The 10,075-nt window shown below is 40.8% G+C and overlaps 1 protein-coding gene across 4 annotated transcripts in view; it reads right to left on the reverse strand.

The window, feature by feature from the left end:
• The window catches only part of ANKRD12 (ankyrin repeat domain 12), a 111,329-nt gene extending 105,799 nt beyond the window's left edge, over positions 1 to 5,530 (reverse strand). For 3 of the 4 annotated variants that reach the window (XM_082640123.1, XM_082640122.1, XM_082640120.1), the window contains exon 1: positions 5,234 to 5,530. The gene's annotated coding sequence lies outside the window, so the exon portion shown is untranslated. The remainder of the gene's footprint in view (positions 1 to 5,233) is intronic. The other variant, XM_082640121.1, reaches the window with a different exon arrangement.
• Positions 5,531 to 10,075: the final 4,545 nt, after the last annotated feature.

Genomic DNA, 10,075 nt, shown 5'->3' on the forward strand with positions numbered 1-10,075 from the left:
CAAATTCCTGTAGCTAAAATCAAACCCTTCATACCGCAATTAAAGATGAAAGCCTTGGATATAAAATGACAGTGGTAATATAACTTAAATGTAATGACACAAATTTTAATTGGTAACCAACAATTTGTTTACTTTCAACAGCATGAGCACAAATAGAAGGTAAAGAGGTATTTTTTTGTCCTGTTGGACTGCAGCTTAAAGAGAACACTCATCTTCATTCTTGGGATGTTTTTAGGAATCCTGGAAGACAGGGATAATTTCTGAAGGTTGAAGAACCACTACTGGGTGATCACCTCAACTATCAATCTACAAACAAATTGAGTTGATCTTAAGAAAAATTTTTTCTCGTAACACAAATTTCAAGTTAGTTCTTGAGTAATAGCATGTAGAGTTGGAGACATTCCAGTAACAACTTTTTGAAGTTTCTTCATAACTAGATATATAAAATATCTATTCTCATCATATATTAAAATAACACATATGTAAGTATCTAACAGTACCTAGAATACTAAAGCTCAATAAAAGGTCTTTTCTTTGATCACCAAGTAACTTCCAAATAGTCAAAATTAAACTCTGGTAAAAAGGACTTATTTTAACTCAGAGGTTGCAAGACTTTAGTACATAATATTAAAATATAAGCCAATGCTTTATTCCTAATTACAATATTTTTATGCAAATTATGGTAGGAAACATTCTGTACATTTAAAATTTTCTCATCTAAGTGACATCATTAACCACCAGCACTAATCAGTAAAGTGGTATAAAGAATGTTTTTAGTATTTACTTCTACCCTGCTTGTTAAAGTTTCAGAAGTGGCAGAACAGAATGGAAGAAAGTTGTGTACAATGCGGCTTTGGTGGAAGCGAGAATAAAATTAGGTGTTTCTTTCCTATTCCTTCAGATTTGCAAATGATTCTCTTTCACGAGTGCATTTCAAAGGAGTCTAGCATTACTCCAGAGAATTTTACCTGGATCCCATCCATGGTTCAATATCATTAGATTAGCGGATTTTTTGCTGATCTCAGAGTAATTGTGAAATTCAAGAGATTGGATATAAAATGTACTTCATGAACTACGGAACACCGTAATTTTTTACATACTATTATCTTTTATCGTGAGTTACTACAGCTATTTCTAGAAAGAGAGAGCCACGCACACATGGTTTTTGTTCTCTATTAGAAGTCAGAATGCCCACAAAACTCCTATGTAGGAAGAACAACAATCTGAAATGTAAGGAGCTACAGGACTCTCTCAACTCTTTCAAGCAATAAGGTAGTTTAACAACATAGTATTTATCACTAGTATTTGTGGTATCTCCCCCAATTGTGGCCCAAATACAAACTGATAAACAGAAATGTAAACTACTACATATTTTGAAACAATTTGAGTGCAATAAACACATATTAAGGGACCGGCCAAAAAAAGACACAATTTTTAAAAGCCAAAGAAAAATGATTTTGCAACTTGCAGCTTCATGATTTACCTCTTCTATTTACCTCAATTTGGAAGCATTTCTGTGTTTAAACCTAATTCTCTAAGAACTTAAATTTGAATTTGAATTTCTTAGAATTGTAGAGGGTTCTACTAATCAGAAAACCTAGTTTTGGTTGCTATTTTCTAACCTGGACAAACTCATATTTACTCTTGCTGGATCTATTCCTTTATAAAAGTCCCAAATGAATGTGGTTAGTTATTTTTTTCCTTCAGTCATTCTGTTTAAAGTACGTTTCCTTAGAACGATGAACATCAATATCAAGGTGGAGTCTGTTAGAACAGCCTCTTAACAACTGTAGTCCTTCTGCTGCTGGCGAGACTAATTTGCTTCTGACGACTAACATAAAAAACCCAGCTACATCAGCATCTCATTAAAAGGCTTGCTGGACTGTTTTCCACAATTCTCATAAGGTATTTTCTTTTCTTTTGGTTTTTTAACCAACATAGTATAAGGTAGAATACTGTCCCCCCTGCCAAATTTTTCACAAAGTCAGAAACTTAAAAACTGCCCTAAAACGTCTCAAAATCAGCTGAACACTCTTAGAGGTAGAATACAGAGAAATGGTTAAGAATGGGGACGGCAGAGTCTGTCACTTTTTTAGGTCTGTGAATATCTGTACACCACCTAACAGTTCAAAGCCTCATTTTCCTCAGCCACAGTATCTGTTTTATAGGGTTATTATGAAAATTATCTGAAATATTTCACTTAAAACTTTGAACACAGATACGTGCAGATTCTACATGCTCAACAAATGTTTATCATAACCTTTAGCTTCAAGGTTACAAATAATCCATGTATGTAACACTACAATACTACAATGTTGATGTTCCCAGTATTATCGATTCAAAGCTCTAAAAGAAAAAGGTCTTTAAACCTAACAGCAAAAGTCAACAGTGTCTTAACATTTCTGCACTTATATTTTAGATCTACAAGATAACCTTAACATGAACTACTCAAAAGCTGAGTTTATAAAGGAAATTACCTCCTGTTATTGCCATTATCTAGAAACTAGCAACAAATTAACATTGCTACTAAGATACTTTCACTATTATTTTTAAAAAGCCACTGCCTGTTAAAGAAACAGATTATGCATGCATGAGTGTATATGAGAATGTTTTCAAATGCTATACGAAGAAACTTCATATTCTCCAGAGGAAGTCAGGCTCTAACAACCGCAATATTAAAAATGTTCATAAGAGGCTTTACTAAGATTAGAACTAAGTAGGGATCAGAAAATGTATCTACAGGGAGTTATAATCTGTAAAACAGCAGGTGCTCAAAACAATGAAGCTAAGGCTAAGCAAAAACCTAGGGATCTAGACACCTTAGATAATACAGTAGAAAACTGTATTTATTTTAAAAATAATATCACCACTTTTTATATAGATAAAAGCTTATAGTATATAATGTGCTTTCCATATGTAATCACATTTGTTCCATTGAACAATCCTGTAAATTATGTAGGAAAATTATTTTTTGCAGATTACAAAGGCAAGGTTCTGAAAGTATGATTTGTCAAAAACCACAGTTAGGAAGTGACAAATCAAGAATTTAAACCCTGGCATTCTCACTTTTATTTGCCTGTTCTTTCCACTACTCCATAAAGTTACTTCTTAAAGAAAGAAGCAAATAAGCGTCTTCAAAAAAAAAATCTCTAGGCCAAACCATAGACTGTTTTAATTAGCTGTGCTGACTTGGGTAAGTCATTTCCCCTTACCAGGCCTTTATTTTCTCCTCTGTAAAATGAGGGAAACAGATTAGAAAATCTGAGGTCTCTTCCAGTTCTAAGGATAAATCTCTAAACTACAACCTTTACAGAGTACAAGCATTTTACAAATACATGTTGATGTCAGCTTCCACAACAAGTTCCAAGTCAGAAAGTGGTGTCATTAGCTATTAAGCAACCTACTGCAATTACTGGATAAATTCTTCATGTCTATCTGATAGATGTTGCTTCAGTAGCATCAAGTTTATATACAGAAAGCTGTCTAAACCTTTTATGGACTACGATGGACATGATTAATCTCACTATTCATTCTCCTTTTAGCCTGAAACAATGCTCTTAAAACATAAGAATGGCTTACAGAAAATTTAACTACTCGTCAACTCATACCAAGAAACTGAACATTTTTACTATTATTTTTATTCTACAGAATAAAAACCTCTTTTCCAATGAAGAGTTTTCCAAATATCCCTATTTCTCCAGTCTACCTTGAAGATTATCAGTTACCTTTTTCAGCAACTTCTATAGCAAAAAAAAAAAAAAAAAAAAAAAAGTAACATAAACAATTTGATAAAAACATCTTCCTTTTAAATTCATTCCACCAGTTGGGCGCTCGTCTCCAAACAAAATTCAAGCTTTTCCCTCCCAAGACCGCACCATGTATTTCCACCTACTAAGTTCTTTCCTCATCTGAATACTTTATTTGCTTTACTCTGCCTCAAATAGTCTTCATGGAATACACAACCAGAGATTTCCACTTTCCCAGCTCTGCTTGTCCATAAAACCATCCTAACAACAACTATGGAAACCAGAGAGATTAAGAACATTACAGGCATCCTGCTCTTTTCCTTCCATGAATACTACTTAGGTTTTACTTCATTTTAACACCTTGCCTGTCCCTAAAATAGAACACATACCCCGAATAGTTAGTCTTGACCTTACTCAGTCAACCGTCTGCAGACCTTTAGAAATTTAGTTACTGCTTGTGTCGACTATAAAAGATCTTTTAGTAAAGCCTTCCCCCCTTGCCTATGAAACATTTCGAATGTTTACATGTTTTTGCGTTTAGCCCAAATTAAAGACTTTTCCCAACAAGCTTAGCTAATATAACGACTTGATCTTACACAGTCGACACTATCTCATTTTGTTTTTTAAGCCACTTGGCACCAATATAGCACATGTTCTGCCAGTTCTGAGCTAATCTCCAGGAAAGCCTTTGTATAACGACTGAAGAAACTGAAACAGATCAGTGCCCAAGATTTTTAAGAGCCTATATGAGCATATGTTTTTAATCAACAGTCGATTTATTTTAAAATAGCTATTTCACCAGTTCGCCTTCTTTTATAATTTACATAAACCGTTTTAAAATAAAAAAGGACACATGACTGAGAACTCAGGTTCACTTCAACTTCAGGATTAGAGCCGATTCCGAAGTGTTAAGGATCTCTAGGTCTGCGACCCCTTTCACTGCGTCCGCAGGGTGTAAATTACACTCTCGACCGCTAACACTGCTTAAAATGTTTCCTACGGTTTCTACGGGTGCAAGAGTGTCAACTTCCCGTCCTAAACTGTTTCTGTTATTATTAAAACAGCTGTCAGCTGGGCTTCGGTGACCTCTTTGTACAACCGTTTATTCAACGCTTTGGGAACCTCGAGGCTGCGTCACACCGTGTTACCCTCGAACTAGCTCCAAGAACCCGGCGGCCCGAGGGTCCGAGAACGCCGGGGCCCGGCTCGCCCGCGCCGCGAAGCTGCCTACCCGCGGCCCCGGGCTGGGGGCGCCCCACCCCCACCCCGCCCGGCTCCCGGCGGCTCCCCCCCGGCCGCGCACACTCGCTCCCTCGTTCCCTCGCACGCACACGCGCCGCGTCCCCGCCATGTTCCGGGAGCGGCGCGGCCGCCCGCGGAGCCCCCGCCCCCCGCTCGGGCAGCTCCCGCCGTGCCGCGGCCACGGCGCTCCCGGCGGGGCAGCCCATACTGTCAGCGCGGCGCCGCAGGGCGGGGCGCGTCCCTACCTCGCTCGGGGGAGGGGACGGGAGCGGGCGCGACTGAGGGGCTCCTCCCGGGCTCCGGGGCCGGGGCTTGAAACCGCGCCCCTCCTTCCTCCTCGCCTGTCGCCACGCCCCCCTCGCCCGCACGGACCCGAGGCACGGCCGGCGCGGGAGGGTCTACCCCCGGAACGAGGGCCTCGGCGCCGCCGACGCTGTCGTGGTCTTCGCCGCCGCCGCGAACGCCGCCAAGGCCGGGCTCGAAAACATCTCCGGTCTCCGCCGCCCCTCACCACAGCCTGCTCGCTCCCAGGACGGCGCCGTCCGGCGATTGGCCGCGGCGCGGGCACGTGACGCGCCGGGCACGGGACGGGCGGCGTGAGCGCTCCGCCCCCGGCCCCGCCGCCCCTTCCGCCCGCCTCCCCGCCGCGGCCCGCCGCGGCCCGCCGCTCTGGCTGGGCCGGGAGAAGCTTCCCGAGCCGGGGGCGGGGGTCGGGGCGTACCAAATGGACGCGGGGGTGCAGACTCCACCCGCCTCGCCGCCTCCCCTCCGCCGGCACCGGCCCCAGAAGGGAGGGGCCTAGGGGAGCGAGGGAGCCGCGCAGGCGCCGCCGACGTGCCGGGCCGGCGGGTGCCGCTTCGCGCTCTGCGGCGACCATGGCCGTGGCAGTGACTGGAAACTTCGGGAAATGGCGGCGGCGAGGAAGAGGAGTCTCTGTCTACGTTGGGTATTCACATGTTATTTTTGCGGGGGCGGGCGGACGAGCTTGCGAGCTGGGACCCGGGAGAACAACGCTGCTGCCCCGGCTGGCGGCGGAGGCGGGTGTCCGCCCCGGCTCGCGGTGGACTGCGGGCCAGGGGCGTTCGGAAAGGCGGTGCGCCCGGGTCCGCGCACTGCGCCTGCGCGCCGACGGCCGCACCTGCGGAAGCACGGGGCTGGCCAGGCCGCAACGCGCCCCTCACCTGAGCCATGTGGGGCCCCGGGCTCATCCCTAAAGCACGTTCGCGTGCACCTGTCGCGGGGACTGCACGGACTCTGCAATACGCCCTCTCACAGTCACACCTTCGGATGACCTTTTCAGACAAATTTAAGTGCATTTTCCCCCATCCGAGATAGTACTTCTCAGGGCACTGCCATCTGGAGGACAGTGCAGGAGGGAAATTTACCGCCTCGGCGGTCCAGCTGCTGGCACTCTGACTTCCTTTGGAGGGTTATCCGCGACAGTTTGTACTTGCCCTTATTTAACCACCAAAGGGATTACATAATCGGAGGGAAACCATTTTATTGAGTTCCTTTTGGACGCTTTTTATTTACATTGAGGTTAATCCGCGACTATTTGTGCATGCCTTTATTTAACCATAAAAGAGCTTGCGTAATTGGAGGGAAACCATCTTCTCCCTCATCGTTGTGGCCTCCAAACTACAGCACGCATTTGTGACTTAATGAGTGAAGTTACGAATTTATGTCATTAATCAGATGATATATTTCAGACTTGACAGAGAAAGCTAAATCCCAGCATTTAACCATATAAAGCATAAACTTGGATTAAACATCACTGTTTTTTACTTTCCTAGGTTCCTGATTTCTCCCACCTTTAAAAACATTAGGTTCAATATGAATTGTAAGAGAGCACTTTGTGGCTAGAAGTGGAGCACTGTTACGTATAATTTGGATATTTATTGCATGAAATACAAAGAAAAATCCACTAAAAATTTAACCAACTCTTGTCTGACTTCAAGTCGTTGAGTTGGTTCTCATTTAACTCGCTGTCATAGGGAGAATGGATGCCAGAGGCAATAGCTATTTCTACAGCAGTACGAGCCTCAGTTCAAAACTGAAAGGTAGCTAATCCTGAATTTGCTGAAATCAATTAACCATAATTCATGCCATAACTATATGCACAACCTTATTACTTAAAATTCACTGAATACATGAAAGACTCAAGGCAATTGTGACCTAAGGCACTGTACTGACTACACTTGAATAGGACACTATCTGTAAAAGAAAAGTTCATTGTAGAATCAATCAAGTTGCAAAAAAAATTTTATTGAAGCTCTTAAGATTATAGACGACAAATTATAAATCAGCCACAGTTTGTTATTGGAAAAGTCCAAAATGAAGGGAAGAGGAGCTAATTTTCCTTTCAGTGTGAAACTAGAAGTATAAATCAAGAAGTTAATTCTTATTATGGATAAGAGGCCTCAAAAGAAGCTGGAGCTAGTTGATTAGTAAGTTGCTAAGGCTTTTAATTGTAGAGCCCTGTCTTTGTCTCAAATCCTGGAATTCATCTTCAGCAAGTGGGCAAAATATGTTTTCTTAATAGAACCAGGAGATCAAGGACCCCAAGCATTAAACATCACTCTTAGCCAAGGTTGTTTTATTACATTTATTTAGGGTTATTACTAGCAGACACTTAAAATGTGTGTATTTGATATCTAGAAGCCATCTGCAAAATTTACTTTCTTTCCAACTTCTTACCTTTAGAATCAACTACTGTTATGTTTTGCTACATGATGTACAGTTAGATCATTCAAAAAATCCTGCCATATTTCAGGAAGGTGAATATAATAAATGAAAAATACAATCTCAATCATGGCTTATCATATGACAGTCTATACAGATGTAATGCTTTAATACTCTTATGACTATCATCATGTTGTAGGACTTACTAGGGCAATGGCTCTATCCAGTCACAGCAAGTAATTCTGAGGAATTGGTAGCTTTCCCTAGCTACACTCAGTAGCCGCTCCAAAAACCACCAAAAAAGCCAGACATTAGTTTCTTTGCCCAGTAGGAAAAATGACAAGTTGAATTATTTGTTGGTTCATTTTTGTAATAAAAAAATTTAAATAGCAATAAGAACATTTCCTCCCTAAATAGCTTTTTTGTAAAACACAGCACAGAGCTAGGAACTGAGAAGAGGAAATGAGGGAGCAAGTGGTGTTAGACACATCAACACTGCCAACTTCTCCTTACGGGTTTGAAAAATAGGCTGGGATATAGCTTCATCTCAGGCAACCGAAAACTGGCAAGAAAATTTTAATCAGTGTGTTCATATACATTTGGAACCATCTTGGATTACTGTAATGAAATTTTACCTGCCAGGTGTTTTTAAAACCTATCTGTAATTATTAAAACCAGTGCTCTTGTGTTAAAAATTGATAGGATTTTCAAGAAAAATGGACAAAAAGATTAAGCAAGATTCAACTCAAAATCCTAGTATGTACTACTGCAGTACAATGTAAGTGATGATCTAAGAACTATAGAATATATTTTGATAATGATATAACAGTATGCCTATAATTATAACGACCTAAAATCAATATTCTGCTTCTAAAGTAGTACATAAGTTAATAATCAGTGCATATCCTTAATACATGACTTGTTTTTTCACCCAGTATCTGAAACCTTCCCACTCCTAACATTTCGTCTAGTGGGAAAAAAAAAATTATGTCAAAGTGTAAGGCACTTTTTACAATAGTAACTTTAATTTAAAGGAATACCTGTAATTTTTCATAATTTAAAATAAAAAGCTTAACAGCTAACAAAGAGAAGATAGACTATTTTTTTTTAAGAGGTAAAAATAATAGTAAAAGTAGTTGCCTGTGGGAAGAAGGTCTGAGGGCTCTAGGGTAGAAGGGAGCATTTTCATTGTGTTACCTTTTTGTGCCACTTGAAAAATTACTGTTGTTGTTACCTTCCTAGGTAAAAAACAAAAACTAGGGGTTTTTTTTATTGGAGTATAATTGCTTTACAATGGTGTGTTAGTTTCTGCTGTATAACAAAGTGAATCAGCTATATGTATACATATATCCCCATATCCCCTCCCTCTTGCATCTCCCTCCCACCCTCATCCCATCCCTCTAGGTGATCACAAAGCACTGGGCTGATCTCCCTGTGCCATGCAGCTGCTTCCCACTAGCTATCTTTTACATCTGGTAGTGTATATATGTCCATGCCACTCTCTCACTTCGTCCCAGCTTACCCTTCCCCCTCCCCATGTCCTCAAGTCCATTCTCTACATCTGTGTCTCTATTCCTGTCCTGCCCCTAGGTTCATCAGAACCATTTTTTTTTTAAGATTCCATATATGTGTGCTAGCATACGGTATTTGTTTTTCTGACTTGCTTCACTCTGTATGACAGACTCTAGGTCCATCCACCTCAGTAAAAGTAACTCAATTTCATTTCTCAAAAACTCATTTTTAAAGACAGTCTTAAAAATAATCATATTTATAAGCATCATAGTTACTAGTCTGTCATAAGATCAAGGCCAAACAGTGACTTTGAGAAATCCTGAAACAACTGGATTAGTTTAGATCTATCCCTGAATTTAAAGCTGGCTATTTATTTTTTTATTCCAGCTTGCAAAACTCATAGCTAGTTTCTTGAACTGGATATTATATACAAAGGGTTTTATTCTTTCTTTCAAGTCGTAATATGCATTCAGCTGAGGAGTATATTTCCCATATCCACTGAACCTTCCAACTCAAGTTACACTTCCAGTTTCTTCCCCCACTTAGTTTTTGTATACTTGCAGAGTCAGAATAGCCAAGGATAATATCAAAGTATTTTGTACCCTCCTTTAAAAATGATAAATAGTACTTCTAGAGGCAACTACCCTATCCTCGTTACACCTACAGTCGCTTGATATGTCACTTACCAGTTGAAATTACAGTAACAATGGTGTGCTGTAAATATAAAAATGTTTAAAGAGAATACTGACAAAGTTTATAGAAAGATCGTATTAACTTAAGACTTGGCTATGGCTAAAGATGGGAGAGCAAAATGTATTTGAAATTTGACAGAATTTTTACTTCACAATAACCTAATATTACTGATAAAAGTGAAGGGGCAGTTGAAAATGGGT

The sequence above is a fragment of the Mesoplodon mirus genome (assembly GCF_964341445.2).
Source record: "Mesoplodon mirus genome assembly, chromosome: 13".
Taxonomy (NCBI): Eukaryota; Metazoa; Chordata; class Mammalia; order Artiodactyla; family Ziphiidae; genus Mesoplodon; species Mesoplodon mirus.